Source organism: Coptis chinensis, chromosome 3 (assembly GCF_015680905.1).
Source record: "Coptis chinensis isolate HL-2020 chromosome 3, ASM1568090v1, whole genome shotgun sequence".
Taxonomy (NCBI): Eukaryota; Viridiplantae; Streptophyta; class Magnoliopsida; order Ranunculales; family Ranunculaceae; genus Coptis; species Coptis chinensis.
Window position 1 is genome coordinate 59,527,917 of NC_141458.1, and position 20,440 is coordinate 59,548,356.

At 34.6% G+C, this 20,440-nt stretch overlaps 1 long non-coding RNA gene across 1 annotated transcript; it reads left to right on the forward strand.

Annotated features, from left to right (window-relative positions):
- The first annotated feature begins 10,936 nt into the window (after positions 1-10,936).
- On the forward strand, positions 10,937-18,766 carry LOC147510213 (uncharacterized). The gene is made up of 3 exons (XR_015218765.1): positions 10,937-11,634; positions 15,905-15,951; positions 18,131-18,766. It is a non-coding gene; the product is annotated as an uncharacterized LOC147510213 (long non-coding RNA).
- Positions 18,767-20,440: the final 1,674 nt, after the last annotated feature.

Consider the following 20,440-nt stretch of genomic DNA (forward strand, 5'->3'; position numbering starts at 1 on the left):
TTTAAGGCCTTGTTGCATATGGTCAATGCAACCACACTGCGAAACGAGACTTAGCTTAGAATGCACAGTTTTGGCCACTTATCTGTTTTAATGTCTCTTCTTTGCTTGAGGACAAGCAAAATGCTGTTTGGGAGTGGTGTGATAAGCACCCAAAACTGTATTATAAAAACCTGTAGAGACATAACATTTCGGTCAATTTTGTGCTTAATAATCATGAAATAATCGCATCTTCGTGCTTTTTGCAGGTTAGAGCAACTAATGTAAAAATTATGATAAAGCCAGCATTTAAGCACGAAATAGGAGTATACACATGCTTTTCGATCAAGCCCATGTGAAGCCCAACAAATCCGGACTAAAGCCCAAAGACTCAAATAGTACAGAATCCAGTCAGAAATAGGATTACGTTCACAGAAGTGTCAAACTTCCGAAGTTCATATCTCTTGAACCAGGACTCCGAATGCGACGAGTGAGGTGCCCGACGATCAGTGTGACGAACTCTACACATAGGCGGAAAGTTGTAAAAATGCCAAAAGACCGGACTGCCACTGGACACTACACATGGACCCACTAGGTGGGCCCATAAGATTTGATGAGTCATCATGCAAGTCAAGACAAAGGTGCAAATAATTGGTGCAAATTTGACACCTTGCATGAAGTTAATGAGTTGGTTGGATTTAGGTGATGATTATCTAAAAAAATAAAAGGTGTCAAATGGGGGTTAGTTATGGATAAGTGAAAAATAAATGAGAAGAGAGTGTTTCACATGGGAGAGGAGAAAAAGGCTCTCTTATGTAAAGGGGGGCTGATTTTGGGAGTTGGCTAGCTTTTACTTCCTTGACTTTTACTTTTCATTTACTTCCATGTCTTTACTTTTAGTTTTTAGTTTTTAGTTTTAAAAAAAAAGCTTGTAACTTGTTAATGGAGGACTACACCTTCTAGTTCTTGAATAAAAACTTCTGTTTTCCTTAGGTAATTAGTTGGCTTTGTATTCATTTCTTCTTTCTATCTCTTTTTACTTATCTTACTTGTAGTTTTAATCAAATCCTAGGATCATGAGCTAAAACTCTTCCAAGGGAAGGGTTAATGATGCTCATGTGAGGATCAGGCTACAAATTTAGGATTCCAAAATCACTACTTAAAAGACTTAGGTTTTATTTTTCATCCTGTCCCAAAATGACAGAGATTAACAAATATCTGATCAACTGTTGTAAAGTAGAACTAGGAGTTGGAATAATATTTCAGAGATGAAATATCATTTCAATTCTACATGCTAGCATGATATGTTTAGAGATAGGTATATTATGTTAGGGATTTGATATGGTAGTGACCTATTTCTAAAAGACTTGTAGCTAGGCCTTGCATGAGTAGGATTAATCCTTCCCTATCTTTCTCTCTCTTTCATTTAACTATAAACAAACTTACAAATTTTAGATGACTTATGTAAAAAAAAAAATCTATCTATCAAATCCTTCTCACTTAGTTCTCCAAGGTGTAGATTTCAGTTTTGATCATTTAGATTCTTGTCTTAGAAGTTGGAACGAAATCCCTACTCGAACTAGATTGACATTCTAAAAGAAAAACAGTGAGTAAGGAATTATTGAGTTTTAGCACATAGTAAGTAAATTTCTAAAAACACTGAAAAGTGCTAAGATCAGCTTACTTCTGTTTGGGTGGGAAATTAAGCAAATATTTGACGTCTAGTACATGTATACCTCTAAATTTTTTATGAGGAACTCACTGTTACCACTTATATAAATTTGTATCTAGACAATCCTCTCTCTCTCTCGGTCTTTTGTGTGTCCTTTTTAAATTTTCGCATGTCAGCTGTCTATGATGTTTCTGTTTAAGTGAATCACATGGCAACTGTCTTATGATGTAATTAGTTAAATTTTTTAATCCATGATGTGGATCCTTTGCTCTATCATATTTGTTTTACTAGCATTTTTCTTGGTGTGGATACCTTGTTTCTAAGGTGGTGTCTACTGTGTGAACTATATGAGTTGTCATTAGGTAGTTTGTACTTGATGTCGGATGGTGAGATAGGGATGCATGAAAAGTTAGTCTCGAATAGTTTATCTTTGATACACAACTTTAAGTTTAATGTGGATCGTATTAAAACAGTATTCAGTTCTACAGTGATATTTGAAACTTCATATCAAAGTGGAATCTTGGTCTTTCTGATTGAATCCAATTCTGGATGATAGTTTAGTGAGTCGTCTATCCAACGCAGCAAGCCTCATTCAACTTGGATGTGGGTGGAAACATTTATGCACTCCAAAATACTGTGCATCAGAAAATGTTGCTAGTCAGAAAAACTGTTTCTACACAATGTTAGGCCTCAGTTTTGATATGGCTAGAATGAAAGATAGGTTTTTGGTAAAACATGAAAAAGTAAGACCCGTGAGTCTACTTTCTAACCCAATTGGCCTCAATGCATTCCGAGGGTTTTGGAGATAGATATGGTACCGTGAAGTTGGGTTGACAGAAAAATAGTGCGTCAGAAATCAGTTTCTACGCACTATGTTCGAGCCAAGTTTTCGCTTATTTAGAATGAGATCGAGTTTTTTTGTAAAACATAAAGAAATAAGTTCTGTGTGTTAGAATTTTAACGCAAAAAACCTCGATGCTTTTGGACATCTGTGGAAAGAGTTGTGCTATCCCAAATATAGCCTGTCAGAAGTTTCGTTTGCTGAAAATTTGGATTGTTACCAAGCTCGCGCTATAATTACTTCTAGTTAGGCTGAGATTGGGACATTGGGTTGTACATGAAAAAATTAGTGTATATATCCTAGTTTTCAAATAATCAAGTGAGGTGTCATTTGGATGACTGTAGGAAAAGTTATTGTATTGCTAACTCAGCTAGAAAACCTATCGTGTTCTATTTTTATGTGCATGAACCTAATTTGAGAGATATTTCTAGAAATGAACTAAGAGTTTCTTCAATCATTCCTGGATGATTTGTACGCTGTTTGTAACCTACTTTTAGATAGTGGTTTTCATTTGGAGCGACATAGTTCCAAAGATAGTTTTTGGCGACCTGAAGATAATAGGTTCATTGTGCATCATTAAGGTTGGAACTTCATTTATTTTATATTGGCACTATTTGGAGCTTATCTTTATTCGTTTTGAGATGATCTAAGTTGTTGGTTTCTTTAAGTGTAACTGTTATTTAACTATTTTGGCATTCGTCGAGACGGTTATGTAATTGATCCATGTATTTTTAAATAGGAATCATCAAATTTAATTATTTTTTCGATATATATATTAAATTATTCTCGTTTGTGTTAAACAAGGTTAGAAATGTCAAAGGGATTCAATATCGGATGGGACCACGCTATCCGTATCCCTGTAAATAAAAATGGGACACATTGCAAATATTGTGATAAGATTTTAGCTGGAGGTGGCATTACAAGGCGTAAAGTACATCTTTGCGGAGGGAGCAAAAAATTTGAGAAATGCTCGAAATGTGGAAAGGAAATTCGAGACATGTTCCAACAAATAGTTGAGTCTGGGATTGAAAAAAATAAAAAATAAAAAAAAAAAAAATGAAGAATATTATAGAACTATCATATATGCAAACCCTCCTGGAAAAGACTCAGATAGGGATGACTACGAGTTCGAGATGGCTCGGCAACTATCTAGAGATGCGTACCAGAGGTTCTACGAGGAGGGCTTGTGGGATATTTTATTGTATCTCATGTACTGTAATTTCATTTTATATAAAATCAAATATTTTATTTCATGTAGTGTAACTTTCCTTTATTTTATTTCATGTATTTTGTTGTGGAAGTAGATATGTAATGTTATTTATGTGCTTGTTGAATATCTTAGAGTGGATATGTAACTTGTATATATGTAATATTTATTTTGTTGTTAAAGTGGAGCAGTGGAGTATATATATACATATCTTGGAAATGTTGATCAATGAGAATTGTATTATTTTGATTTTCAGGTTATGAGAGGATTTACGTGTTTTAAATATCAAAAATACCTAGGAGACTCTGCCGGATTTTATAAAAAAAAATGATGACTTATCGTTGATTTTAATTAATTAAAATTGAACGTAGTCCTATTAATGCCCTGTAATCTTTCTTTAATCCTGAGGCGTTACAATCAGTGTAGTAATTTGTGTGACATTTTAAATATTTGAATTTGTATTTGAAACTTAGAATATGACTTTATAACGACATATAACCATTCTAAATATATGCAAATTAAATGCATTAAATGACACTAAAAATTAAATGAATCACACCATGCTAGTATCAAACTAACAAGAGACTCTCATAATTAATAGTAAAACCCATTACTAAATTAAAATCTTAATTCCTAATTATTACACTAGATAATTAATATTGATAATAACAAAAGCCGTGTGTACAAACATTTAAAAGCTTATTTGGATCAAATAAAACTACACAAGCTCACATGCAAACTAAGCAATTAAAATCGGTTTTCAGAGCAAATTGGTGGATGAGCGATATGCGACTAATCGGTGATTAATTGGCGATTTAATTGGTTATATCGGATGTATACATATGGTCATTTCAAAATCTATAAGAGTATAATAAACACTTATCCATTTTTGTTTTTCACTAAGTGAGCATAGATTTCATTAAAAGATTAAGAATTACAGGAGTTGAGAAAAGGAAAAAAGAAAATTTACTAAATACTTATCCACAATGCAACAAAAAATATAAAATTCTCATAATCACATCCAACCAACTCAATTTTAGAGTACTACGAAAATGTCGAACACAACAATTATATTAAATATTTAAAGAATAAGGGGAAGAGAGAAGATAGAATATATATTAGAGAGATAATATAAGAATGAGGTTTTTTATACTAACGCCCCATTGTATGGCCACGTTTGTGAAAAACCCCCCATAGTAACAATCATCGCAAAAAACCCCCCAATTCCGTGTCGAAACTATTAACAAACCGTTTGTTTTTTTTAAATACCAAATTTACCCCCAAATTTATTTGTGAAAAACCCCCAAATTTAATGAAAAACTTTGATTATACACACATTTTTTCAGTTAGATGAACCAAGAAGATAAGATGAATATTGGAGGAAGAATGAGATATGAATTAAGTTGAATTGGAATTACCTTATTAAAACCACCGCCCATGAGAGGATTTCAGAACACAAGTGTGAGAAAACTGACTTTGGTTATGAAGAAAGTCATTGGTAATAAAAGAATATGAATGAAATCTTAACGACTACTTAATTTAGGGGTAAATTTGGTATTTCAAAAACAAACGGTCTGTTAGCATTTTCGAGGGAGGTCTTTTGTGATGATTGTTACTTTTTCACAAACGCGACCATACAATGGGGGGTTAGTACAAAAAACCCCTATAAGAATTTGTATACACCTAACTTTCTTTAAAGAGAGAAAAATAAGTAAGCTCTTATAGCTTAGTGTGCTAATTATGTTTTTTTTATTATTAATTCGGTTTAAGAGTCTAATTTTATATATTTTTTCGGGTGGGAAACCGATAATTTCAGTGATATTTTATCTCGATTTGGTGAGAAATCAGTTATTTTTGCCGATTAATCAGTCTATTGAATGATTAAATCGGGTCGATGAAATAAATCAAGAAATCGGTAAAAAAAATAATCGTTTCACAAGCGATATACGATTAATCGGTCATCTCGGCGGATATCGATAGCACAGCATGCAAATAATAGATTCACTTCAAGGAGATGAATATATATCTCAATTAGTAGAGTACACCATAATTAACATGGACATTTAAATTGGACCAGCCTTTTTTGTACCACTAAATACCCTTGATAAAATATTCAAACAAATTATTCAATGCCTTTAAGAAGGACTACTTCGTTATTTCAAAATTTACTACCATTTATACCCTTAAGATTACATAATACCTTAAGGACGTATATGTAAATTCAAGTCGGAAATCAACTACACGCCACTATTCAATTGTTCGCGACTTAGCCTTCACATTAATTGCCAAATTATTACCATTTATACCAAAATTAAATGCAAGGAAACCAGCCATCTCTTTTCTTCTTCATGCCCCCATTTCTCTCTCCCAAATCTCCCCTAATTTGCTCTCTCTTAAAAAAACTAAAACTGAAAGCCAAAAAAAAAAAAAAAAAAAACATATATCCCTGACTGTCTCTCTACTGCCGATTATTATTAGGTAAAACTCTACAAGCCTAAACCTTCAATTTCCAACTGCCTATCAAAGTTTATGTACTCTTAGTACTAAGAACTTCACTACTAAGTCTTTCTTTTGGAATAAGAAAGAAACTAAAATTGCTGCTGCCATTCCTGATTCTGCAAGGCCAAGTGAGTATAAATATATATATTTCTATATGATCTATGTGTTTTGGTAAACTAATATGTTTTGGTTTTTTTTCTTCAGCTAAGTTGCAAGAATTGAATGTGTATGAGATCAATGGAAGAAGCTGAGGAGTAGAGTAAACTAATATAAGTTTATAATGTTGTTTCGTCCAGGACTTGGGAAAGAAGCTGCAAGTGTAAGCCTTTTCACTTCAAATATATTCATGCCATATTGACATGTAATGAAAGATAATGATGCTTTATATTGCAGACCTCAGTTGACAATAGCGACTGCAATGGTGTTATGCCATCGGTTTTACCTGCGCCAGTCTCATGCTAAAAGTGATTGGCGGGTATACATCTTGCACCTTCTAGACTTGCACTTTCTTTTTAACATTATCGCATTACTTTGGTTTTGTTTCCCATTTGTGCGACTGTTCTATTGCGATCTGAAGCCAAGTTATATCCGTAAAGGCGTAAACATAGTTAACTCATTGTCTTTTATAACATTTTACATTGTAAATTAGCTTGCTCTGAGATCCTTGCATGATGACGAAGAGAATATGGATTTTACTTATAAAACACATATTTTGAAATATTCATTTAAATTGAAATATTTGTCTTAGTGATTATATGCATGAAGACTCTGTAGCTTCGGAAACATGGGCTTACTGGGGTTATGTAGAAGGACACATTACTGAAGGTGGACTAGGAGATAATGTGCACTTCAGTTGCTTATAAAAATCATACTTTGGTTGCTAATGTAGAATAAAACATCACATGTAATGGATATTAAAGCATCTAGCATTTATTTCATTTCTTAGATTGCACTATTTCATGTTATATCATATGGACACTTAGTTGAGGAAACCAGGTGTATTGATAGATTTACCTAATAGAAAAGTGAATAGCGTAGGTAAGTCTGGAAATGATTTTACTTTTCCTTTCCTTATCAAATATCGGGACCCCTCCTCTCTCATAAACATAATTAATGAATGAATTTAATCTGTATGTCCATTGACCAAACCAAATAACATAGTGATCGGTTTCCATCTGGTTGCATGTATCCTTTGCCACTGTTTGGAGAACAAAATTCTCTTTTAGTGACAGGGGAAGTCCAGCATATCTTAGATTGAGCAAGAAAGAGCCTTTAGCAACAAGGTGAGTTTTTAATCTTGAATCAATTTTAGTAATTTCCACACGGTCATCAAGAATCCTTAATCAACAAAATCAGTACAAGTTCCTAGCTATGCTTTAGTTTGCCAACTGATCTACACCATAGAAACCAAAGGATCAATTAAAGTAAATATAATCCATAGTCTAAAATCTTGCCCAGATTCCACTTCAATCTGTTGACTAGAGAATTAGCACAGAAGTACAATTTTGACCAATTTAATGAATTTATTGGAATCACATTGTCTAAGATTGCCTACATTAAAAGTTGCATGTGTTCAGTGAGATATTAGGAAATTGCATTAAACTTTTAGAATATTAAGTGAAGCCATTGAACATATTATGCACACTTAAATCTGTAGGCAGTCACACCGAGTCATTCGCTTTAGCTGGAGCATATTTCCGTTGGGGGGAGTGTTGAGGTTATACTTGGCCATTGTTAGACCATTTCTAAATATGTCTGTCTTATAAGCGTACATTTTCTCTAATCAGGTGTACAGTGGAGATTTACAAAAGAGACTTGGGATCATAACAACTTTGTGTTCTGATAAAGAACGAACCAGAAATTAAAGGAGGCAGATATGAGGCAATATACAGCTTTTATTTTGGTGATTATGGCCACATTTCAGTTCAAGGACAATATTTAACTTACCAAGACACATATCTAGCTGTAACTAGTGGATCAGGAATCTTTGAAGGAGTTTATGGACAAGTGAAGTTACAACAAATAGATTTTCCATTCAAGTTGTTCTACACATTTTATCTCAAAGGCATTGCTGATCTTCCTGTTGAACAAAAAGAAAGAAAAAAATCTCGGTTTCAAAAGGTAATATATTTCTCCTGTATTTGATTACTTGATTTCGATATCGATATTGATTTAAAGCTCTTGCGCATCTCTTCGTCCTCTTCGTTAATGTTTTTTTTTTTCATCAAGATTGGGTGTGAATAAAAATGAAAAATGGGTCTCATTATAGGCGCGTCTGGGGGAAAAGTTACTGGGCCTCACGGTCATAGGGGTGTTGTTAGGGCTCATGCTTCCAAATCTTAAGGTAACCATTATTTCTCCGCCATTTTTTTTTATGTTAACTTTAATGTGAGAGTTGAGATTTTGTGCATGATTGTTATGTGGAATGCTCCATTTTTTGTCATTCTACTTGTCGGTTGGGTGTTTTAGGGATAACTTAGATTATGTGTTTGAAGTATATTTGTGAATTTGAGTGGTTTGATTCGAAATTTGGGTTTTGTTAAGATATATATTTACCAGTAGAATATAGATGTAAAAATATGACTCATTAGTATTGGCTGCCTATCATTGATTATAGAATGTATTATTGGCTCAAGGGATGCAACCAATATGTTAAAACACTAATTTTTTATGAATAATGTAGTTATGAATGTGTACAAGACACAACACAATATGTAAGAGAAGATAGTTCTTAATGGTGATATATGTCATTGGGTTATAACATGTGGTATTGAGTTATGTGAGCATCACTAATAGTCCCCTACTGGCCCTACTCCTAGAGGATACAAACTTCACCTTTCTTTGAGTTTGGTCATGATGTTCCATATGGAGCATCCTTCCGAAAACACAGGTCTTAGAGTCTTCGCTTAACCAACCATCTATAGTTAGGTTGCTACATAAGGGGTTACCTTCCCTGACCGTTACAGACTAAAATTTTACGTCCTTCATTCGTCTTACCTTTTGATGGCTAATAGTATGGTTTCCCGTGTCGTCATGAAGAATTTTATCATCAACAAGGGCAGAGTCAAGGGGCATACTACATACATACAGGTATCTCAACTCAACCAGTTACTGATTTTCAGTTCATGTGTACCTAAAATTCAAGATGATGGGTTACTACATACAACTTGTGGAAGCCCTAATTATGTTGCTCCTGAGGTTCCATACCAGTCTTTTTTCATTTCCTTAGTTTGCACCCATACTTATTTGAATGTGGCTTTGTTGCAGTTTATTAAAGTCTGATTCTCTAATGTGCAGATTCTTGCCAATATAGGGTACCATGGTTCCACATCTGATCTCTGGTCCTGTGGAGTCATTTTGTATGTGGTTCTAACTGGTTATCTACCATTTGACGATCGGAATCTTGCAGTTCTTTACCGAAAGGTAGTTAAGATAAAAAGGAAACTCTTTTGATCATTATTATACACAAACACCACCCTTAAGGCCAGGAGTAGTACTTATGATTTTTATGTTATGTTTGAACTAGATATTCAGAGGAGATGTGAAGATTCCCAAATGGCTTTCTCTGTGTACCCAAAACATGATAAAGAGAATACTTGATCCCAATCCGAAAACTTGGATAACGGTAGCTGAGATCAAAGAACATGATTGGTTCAAGCCAGACTACACTCCAGTTAATCCCGAAGATGAAGATGTGGGCATTTACATTGACGATAAAGCTTTTTCAATATAGGATAAGGTATGGACTTTATACAAAATATTTAGTGGTCATTAGTTTTGTTCATTCTTCAGTGTTATAGTATGACTATGTTTATAACTCAAAGGAACCAATTTCTTTTCTAAAGCCAACAAATACTGAAAAGTAGCTAGGTTTACCTACCTTAATCAATGCCTTTGAGCTAATTGGAATGTCTTCATGCCTTGATCTTTCAAGATTCTTTGAGAAAGGGGTAGGAGCTTTAACTCCTAATTTTCTCTCCAAATATATATCAGACTCTTTTTAGGTAGCTTCAGAAATAGTTTTTTTCAATTGATTAAGCTTTGGGTTCTCACTGATTAGCCATTTCGTGTATAGAATAGCTATACTCAACAAAACATGGGTAATGTAGAGTTGAAAGCAGGTAACAAATATTATAGTCAAAATTTGAAGATGGGTAATGATTTTATAACTTCTCTATTGAAATGTATATCACACCAAATATAACATCTTTATATATATATAATAGCAGTCCCTTTTAGAGCAATATGAGGCTATCCACGTCATCAGGGGGATTACGAGAAAAGTGGAGAAAAAACTCTGAAAAGTGATGAAAGCTAATGATCAAACTTTCACAAGACACAAAACACTTCTATTCTGAAACCCGTCCTCTGTTTATCAAAAAAGAAAAAACCTTTCCTTTAAATCCTCTCCCATCCAAAGATTAATCCACCTTTCTTTTTTCTTCTTCGAATTTTCTGGATACTTCTCAATTTCATTGTCAAAAATATTTTACTACTAACTCAAATCTATCACTAAATCAAAGATCAAGTTTTTGAGTTTGACTACTTACTCAAAACTTATTAGCTAAAAGAACATACCCATTAATTAGTTATATTTCCCAGACTGAAATAGGACGATTTCGTAATACAAAAGATGCAAACTGAGAATGAAGAAATAAAAGTGATTGATTGTTAGTTGGATTCTCACTCCACTTGGTAAGCGTTCTTCACGAATACCTTATTTTACTACATTTTTCTTCTCATGTGAATTGCCATAACTTCAAATTTAATTGTTTCCGCTTAAATTACTATTATTATTAGGAGTTGGGCGGTAGTGATTTGTGTTACTATTATTGATTTAAATTCTTTGTTTTTTTTAGTTAAATTTAATTACAATGCTCTTGCAGTTACGTTTCTGATGTATGGAAATTTCTTTCAAGGTTAATGGCTGTCGGAAGTAAGGGATCTAGAAAGGACCAGGCTGCACTTAAGTTTAGTTGGATTCCACTTACTGGTCTTTCTGACGTTCGTAAGGAAGAAATGACTCTATACTCTCTGACTTTAATAAGCAAACTGATAAACCACCTTCCGAACCTAAATCTCCTGACAAAAGTAAGTAAATGGAACCAGTGGAACCCCCCGACTGAACAAAGGAATAAATTGAATGCCGATGGGGCGTTAAATGATCGAGGCACAGGACATGGAGGAGTGTTGCGTGATGGGCAGGGAACAGTGATCGAAGCTTATTCAGGTTCTAGGGGGATGAAATCGGTAATATTTCAAGAACTCAAGGCCATTGAGATAGGACTGATCAGATGTCATGACACAATACACTTTGCAATCTGCTACAGAGTTTTTCCATCCTGCTTCGGGCTACTATAGGCAGTTAGGTTGCTGCAGGCTACTGTATCGCCTTCTTCACTCTCCTTTTGGGTGCAGGCTTGGTGCTCGAATTAACAGGTTAGTGAGGCTTACTTTCTCTTTGTTATTTCAAGCGTTGGTGGATGTATTAGTTACTTTGAGAAATTTTGGTTTGGTCATGTATATCAAACAAACTTATTTACTGATTGAATTTTGGATATTCAATAAAGCTTCGTGCATGGTTGAGTTTGCGTGATCGTTTCTTATAGACTTTTTGTTTGTTAAGTTTGATTTGTTAAGAATAAATGGTTAGTTTAATTTCATTCACTGTGTGAAGTTTTCTGTCGAGAATGGTCGTTGTATAAATGATATGTGTTTATATTTTTTCACCAGCCTAATTCAGGCTAATGAATATGTAATTTTTTCTGTTTTAGCATTCTGCATCAATAATTAAGCCAAGCATATTATTCTGCATCAATAATACGCATATTAGGCTCGACATTTTGGCACAAAGAAATGAAAACAAATTTCTGTTTTCTTTGTCCAAATCCCCTCTCTTCAGAACTGTTTCAAATACTAAACGACTTAACCTCTGGGATGTAAAGGCAAACTTGGTTTGCCCAAGACTCGAAAGCACTTGCTTGATTGATTGATTCATAAATCTTTGAGATATATAATAGCATACCCTTTTCGGGCTCATTGGGGTTGTCCGCGTAAGTAGGGGGATTACGAAAATAGCGGAGAAAAAAACTATGATAGATGTCTCCCACTTAGAATGGAAGGATAGCTAAACCCGCCTAAAAACCCCACGACTAAAAGACTGTTTCAAATACTAAAGGACTTAACCGCTGGGATGTAAAGGCAAACTTGGTTTGCCCAAGAACTCGAGCACTTGCTTGATTGATTGATTCATAAATCTTTGAGATATATAATAGCATACCCTTTTCGGGCTCAATTAAATCTTTGAGATATATAATAGCATACCCCAGCCTCATGAATGTCTTAGGGCTATTTTGCTTATCAAGATGTGGAGTTTGGAACAAATTATTTCACATTCCAATTAAATGACTAATTTCGAGAAGGGGAAAAGAACTTCCCAATGGGACATCATTGGAGATACATATATACCCCTTGAAACCTATAAATCACATTCCTATCCTACACAACAGATCCTATAATGCATATCTTATACATAAGGATGGTAGAAGCCTTTGGGGCTATTGCATTACCATATATAAGGGTTAATGCTAACACAACAACAGGTGGTAAAAAAAAAAACCTCATTAAAAATATCTTTATATATATATATATATAGTCCCTTTTTGAGCTCTATTAGGCTATCCACGTAAGGAGGGGGATTACGAAAAGAGTGGAGAAAAAAACTGCTAAAAAGACCCACGCTCTTCCTAATAAACCCCACATCCCCAGTACTCTTTCCCTAAGACCCCGACCAAAACCCTTTCTTTTCTACAAAGAATCCACAGCAAACAAAACCCACCGTCTCTCAAACATCATCTTCTTCACCTAAAATCAAGCGACAAAGTTTCAATTTTGATGACTACCATTTCTTAGTACCCTCTCATATACACTTCTTCAACTCAGTTCTTCTTTTTTTGTCTTCAAATTGGACAAGTTTTAAAGTATGGCATCACAAGTAGGTAATCCTAAACCTACCATCTATCTGTAACGGGACAACGTTCAACAGCTACATGGCTTGCCCCGAAGGAATTAAGAGCCCTTCAATTCGTAAGACCCAGGTCAATTTTTTTTATTGGTCTAATTTAGTTTGTAATTTGTAGTTTTTTGTTGGACTAAATATTGACTGATGCTTATTGTTTGTAATATGGTGTTTTCTTTTTAGTACACATTTATTATTTTGCATGTTTTCGATAGTTTGTTGTGCTTATAATTGGTTCTTTGGTGGTTTTTAATTATATGTTGATGCTTAAATTTTATGGGAGTGATTGGGTTGTCAATGACTAAAGAGTCCCACAAAATTTAAGCCCACCGAAACTATATTTTGGGTTTACACCCTCTCTTCCCTTTCGTCTCCGAACCCTTATGTTCGTACGTGATATCTCTGCCAATTCTAAAAAATATGTCTCTTCATATTATCAAAATCCACAAAACCTCAAAACACTAACCGCCAACTCCAATTACCCACCCCCATTCGATGACAGTGATGGTTTTTTTTTTTTTCTTCACGTAGCCATCATAGACTCTCCTAAGCATAGAAGGTTCAAAGAGAGGTGATATAGAATCAATGGACCAAGCCTACCAATTTTTGAGCAAGGTACAAAATCGTGCTACAAGTCTTTGAGTTCTTTAGAATATAAAAAAGAAAACACTGAAGTTTTTTATTTTTTTCCCCCCTGAGTTGAGTTTTTAGTGGTTTCTCAGTCACCCTCAGTTCCTCTCACATTCAGTCTACATTGGCGGCGGAGATCTACTTTTTCCAGTTGAGAGGGGAAAAAAAAGGAAACTCATAACCCAAGAGAGGCAAATGCAGTTATCTGTGTGCAAATGAGAGGCAAAGAGTTTTGACGATAAAGGATTTGGTCCTCCTCCTGCAAAATGGAAGGGAACTTGCCAGAGTGCTGATAACTTTACCTGCAATAAGTAAATCTGTTTCAGTAGCAATATTATTCAATGTTTGTATGATTACTCCAAATCAAATTTCATTAGAAACCGATAAAGTTTCATTTTGACAAACAAAGGTCATTGGAGCTCGATTCTACAATAGCAGGGGTGAATATGATAGCTCGACTTCAAATCTCCAAGAGATTATGAGGGACACAGATTCCCATACTGCTTCAACAGCTGGAGGAAATGTTGTAAAAGGTGCTAGCTATTATGGACTCGCTACTTTCGACGATGCAATAGCAGATAGAGTCAACGTCATATCAGTTTCTCTTGGGTCTGAGGAGCCACGAGAATACTTCAAGGACCCAATAACAATTGGCTCTTTCCATGCAATGAGGAAAGGAATATTGACCTCAAATTCAGCAGCTCAAATTCAGCAGGAAATGCCGGACCATTTCTGAGGACAGTCTCCAACTTCTCACCTTGGTCTTTAACAGTGGCTGCCAGCACCATCGACAGGAAATTTGTGTCCCAAGTTGTGCTTGGCGATGGACAAATCTTTACTGTAAGTCCCCACAACATCCTTTGCTATTCATTCATTACCATTTGATTCCCCTTCTATAACGCTGTGCTTTTGCAAACATGAAGGGAACTGCCATCAACAATTTTGTGCTCAATGGAACATCATACCCCTTAATAACTGGGGAGGAGATGTAGCTAATGTGTCGCTGGTGCAAAACCTGATTTTGCATGTTTCGTTTTACTGGTAATCTGAATTCTCTCAAAGCGGAGGGAAAGATTGTTCTCTGCGATGGATTCAGGATGGTTCGTGGGTCTTATTAGCAAATGGAATAGGAGTTGTAATGGCTGATATCATGGATGACTATGCCTCCTCTTTCCCATTACCGCCACTCTAATCAAAGCATTGAAGACGGCATAAAAGCACTGGATTACATCGGGACTACTGAGTAAATATATATAGTACATTGATTTTATAATCATTGGAGAGTAAACAGGTTGGTGCGAAAAATCCTAAATACAATGTCTTACCTTATCGAATTTAAGTTTCATATGTTGTGTTTTTTCTTGCAAGTTTATTTATCTTAATATAATGATATATTGTAATAATATTGGCATGCATAGTAGTTATGGAAGTAAATATCATGATATAGGTGGCAATGAATGTTTGTTTGTACACCATATTGCACCATTTGCAATGTTGAAGTACTGAGACAAATAATAGTTATCATAATAGGAATCATTTCACTGGGATGAATCACATGTTACAGGCTGCTCAGTAGGAATTATTTCTATCACGATTTGCTTTTTGACACTCATCAAAGTATGAAGGTACGATTTTTTATTTTCAATTCCCGATATTTTAATCATATACATATAATATGCTAAATTAAGATTGATCTTCTATGTGATTATTTAAGTGCACAAGTTTGAAATGCAGCTGACATTGTGTTTTGTGTATATTGTAATTACTTCTATGTGCTACTATCTCCACCAAAGTTTAACATTGAGTAGTAGATTGAAATGGTATTATTTGTTTGGTTTAAAACAATGTTCATTTTGTTCACACCCAAGAACAAACAATAAAAACAAACAATGTGAATTTGAGTCTATATCCAACTGATAGGATACATAACTTTTCCATCAATGCCCATGTTGATAATTATTTGTTGATCATCAGTGCCCTAAAAAAGTTTTGCCAATTATTAGTTGTTGGAAGTCTACCCTTGTTGATTGGTGTTTGTGTTTTTGTATGCAATTTGCTCAGGAACAAGCATTCTTTCGACAAAGTGCGTTAATCTAGAGAAAGAGAAGGTAATAACACTTGGTTTTCTTGTTGTATTTAAGTTGGTTTTTAACACTTAATCAAGTATACGATATGCTCTAAAATTGTATAACATTGTGTATATTTTTCTGTTGACACCATATCTTGCACACGTTCTATTACAATAGGTTGCGGAAAATGTAATAAGCTCTTAATCCAGTTCCCTTTTAAATGATATTCCCCAGTTTTAGCTATAATATATATGCTCTTAATCAATAGGTTTGGCTATAATAGCAGTCCCCTTTAGAGCGCTCTGAGGGTGTCCACGCTTATTGTGGGGATTACAGAAAATCGAGAGAAAATCATGAGTTCAAGCGTCTGCGATATATGTCTCCAACAAAAACTCCAAAACTCCGAAACTTAGGGATACAGTTGAAGAACGCAAGACTAAGAGTCCTCTCTGCGGACGGAATGAAACAGAGAAACCCCACATACTAAAAACCCATCTTTCTTCACTCTCTCCCTCTCATCTCCATGGTGGTGCTTTTCTCTGATTACCTAACTAAAATGATCGCAAGTGCTTCCTTTTTTCTATCAACAGAGCAATCTAATCATCAAAATATAAAGGTACAATTTTTTTTTTCAAATTTTCTAGTCTCTATACAATTAGAGTTACATGTGAGTGCAAAGAGTTCGATCCATGGCTAAACTCGCACTATCTTTTCCATGACAATATTTGCTTTGCTTCCATGAGAACTTGATGCCTCTTTACTGATATTTCCTTCAGTGCTTGCTGACTTGCTGTTGTTGCAATTCAATTTGCTCCACTTCATTTCTATGCTCTTCATCATCACTTTGGTCATATAAATAATCTGCTAGACCTTCTATTTTATCCGTGGCAATCTCTTCTTATTTGCTTCCATGATAGCTAGCTGGATGCCTCTTTACTGATATTTTGTTTAATGCTTGCTAATATTGGAATTCAATTTGCTCCACTTCCTTTCTATACTCTTCATCATCTAAGCGAGGTACTAGTACATACATGGAGCTATCTCTCCTTGAAGCCCTACCGTCAATGGAATTCCAACCTTAAAATTAAAATTGTAAGGTACCTTTACTAAGGACTTATTCTTCAGTAGGAATCAGCTCAATCTGATGATGTTAGTTGTCTAAAGTTTGACTTGCTAGGGTCAGAGAAAACCGAACCAAATAATAAGGTGAAATGTGTAGATACTTATGCCATCCTAAGCGTTCACTCTATTAGGTATTTGGAATTCGTTGTCATTACTTCTACTTTAGCTACCTCATTTCATAAGGAATTGTATATCATTACAGGTTACCAAAACAAGCACATTGTGTAGTTTCTTCTATATATTTTCTTATTTAGTTTGTATAATGTAATTAATATACGCATGCACGACATAAAAGAAAAGTGGTGGATGATGGAGAACTGGGAAGCAAAGACATCTCAAAATTGCACAAAATGGATCACCATCTTTGATCCAGAATGATGTTAATATAGAGACTCATACATATCATGGTAGAGGTACATATCATGGTACTGGACGAAGCACCATCTCGCAAGCACTCCCATAATAGACAACATCGTCGATGGCTTCATCTCTTCAGCAGAGAGATTCACACCAATATGTAAACACAATAGACAACATCTTTGATGGCTTCATCCCTTCAGCAGAGAGATTCACGCCAATATGTAAACACACTCTTCATTAGTTTACTTCAGCAATTCTAAGGTAATCTTCTTCTGTGAATGATAGCAACTATAATTTGTAAATGAAATATACTTTCCATTCATTCACATAAGTGGGGTTTGATTAGTACGAACAACACAAGCAGGATAAAAATGGCAACCGAGTTATATTAAGACTTGAGAGTGAGTTGTCTTTTCTCTTATCCATATCTTTCTTTTTTTGAATTCAATATGCTTTTATTTCATGACCTTACAACTTCCAGATAGAATTGTAATACTGGCTGCAAAATATATTTTTTTTAAGAAAGTTGAATTGTAATGGTAAATAATATTAGTGGTTAATATGATTTTATATAAGTGTTTTTCAGTTAATATGAGTGCTTCATATGCTCTTTTATTTTACACCCACACACAAAAGAAACATTTGAAATACTAACTGAGGTTACCAGGACTTGAGTTCCAAATTTGAGATTTGAGGATGGGTATACCCAATTCCCAATGTTATTGTTTTTTTGCAGGTTGTAAGAGGAACATATACTTCTGCAATTGTGTTTCCAGAGTGCATGTTGGATATGAAATAATTGATGAAGAGCTACTCTGAAATGTGAATACAGTGTGTCGCAATATGCCTTTAGATCTATCCAAGGCAGCATCCTATGACACTTTTTAGAGATCATGAAAAGTTGATGCTTGCAAGGAATATGATTACAGAGCGCCATGATCTTAACACCGTCAATATGAGTTTTTGTTCTATGAAAAAGATTGATGTAGCAGTTCACTGGAAAGTAAGGGCACAATGGAATAGAATCAAGCTCAAAGCCAAGCCAACTTTTGCGCTGAACTGTGTGCTAAGAAAGAAATAAAGGGACTACTTTACCTAAGGGAGTGAATCATGGTCTCATAGGCCTGCATTTGTACACAGGGTACAGAGCCCACACTCCACCGCCTATTTTAGATTTCTTATGCAATCCTTTGTAATTTTGAAACCTGTACAGGGTTCTCATAGGCTCATCACAATGTCTTTCATTTATGCTATTATTACACCTTTAGCTTAAGAACAAAAGTTAAGAAGGTTGAATTCATGTTTGTTACATATACTCTATTAAAGTTTTTTTCCTCTTTGAAACAGTTTTACAAGATGTTAAAGTTTTTCATCATTCATTTTTTGCCATTGTATTTCAAGTATATTCAACGAATACTAAGCATATGAACTGAGAAAGAATGAGCGTCAACCTGGGGAAAAGATTGGGATCCTCACCTCACTTGCTTCCGAAGCTAAGTGCTGTCAACATGGGAGCTAAACATATGCCTTCTAGAACAATGCACAATTCACAAAATTACATTTAGTTTTATTATATTGTTTTTACTGAGGAAAAGTATCTTCTTGGAACTGCTCTTAGTGGAGTGGGTAGGGATAATGGTATATAAGGTAACCATCAGAAAGAGGCTTCAAGCAATTGGACGCCCTAGCATAAGCTTATCTATGCGTTTATGCAATCATCGAATAGGAATCCGTATTCTGATGGCTTTATCCACGTCACCAGGGGGATTACAGAAAAACAAGAGTGAAATATGGAAGTTTACATTGACCCGAAAATTTAACCAAAAAAACCAATTCGTCACAACACTCAAAAATGCTATTATATATATTCGTAATAGAAAAAACCACAAGTTCCCATTACTCTTCTCCCTACCAAAACCCTTTCTTCCCCCTCACTCACTGGATTTAACTCCGGTCAAGAGCCAAATTATCTATGAGTTAAAACTTAGTGAGTCCAAGTTAACATATGAACCCTCTTATTGAAACGTGAATGAATTGAACCTGGGAGTGAATATCTACTGTGTTTCATTTTGAAGCATCTACTTAGTAATTAAGTGGTAGATTTACGTAGTCATTATACATTCTACAAGGTGTTAAGTACAAAAACCTATCTAAACACATTCTACACATCACCTCAAGTCACTTGAGCAGAAGATGCTAAGAACTCATGTGTTGTGCCTTAGTGCTCTATCAATTGTTGCGTGCAGGGTATGATGTGTGAACTAATAATATAAAATGAAGTTATCTAATTTCATTATGCTCAGTCTAATATAATATTATTCCAACTTTCTCGATCTCTCTCTCTCATGTTCGTTTATATAGTTTTGAATTATGTTAATAAAAATTTATCTTCACCAAAAAAAAAAAAAAAAAAAAAAAATAAAAAGAATATATGGTGCCAGAGTGCATGCTAAGGACATAGTGTTGTGCATATATCTACCAATTGTTATGTCCAAAGTCTAAAGTAGTGTGTGTTCCCAACACATCCTTAAATGCTATGAACTACTATAGGTTTAACTTATGTAAGCTATTCACCTTACATTAGTCTACCCATTATATGTCAATATTAAGTACAATCATAGTCGGGATGAGTCAGGACTAAATTGTTAGGTAGTGTTGCTAGAATAATTAACGGGAAATCGAAAACTTGATGCAACTGCACTGACGGGAAATCATAAACTAGATGCGAAATGCATTGAACTAACCTCAAAGAATAATTAAGCAAAAATCGGATACTGGATGCAAATGCATTGAACTAAACTCAAAGCAGAATAATTATGAAAAATCGAAAACTGGGTGATACTGCATCGAACTAATCTCGAATAATAATTAACGGAAATTCAAAAATGGATGCAAATGCATTGAACTAACCTCAAAGAATATTTAACGAGAAATCAGAAACTTGATGCAAATGCATTGAGCTAACATCAAATAATAATTAACGAGAAATCAGGAAACTAATTAAATGCAACTACATTGAACTAACCTCAAAGAATATTTATTAACA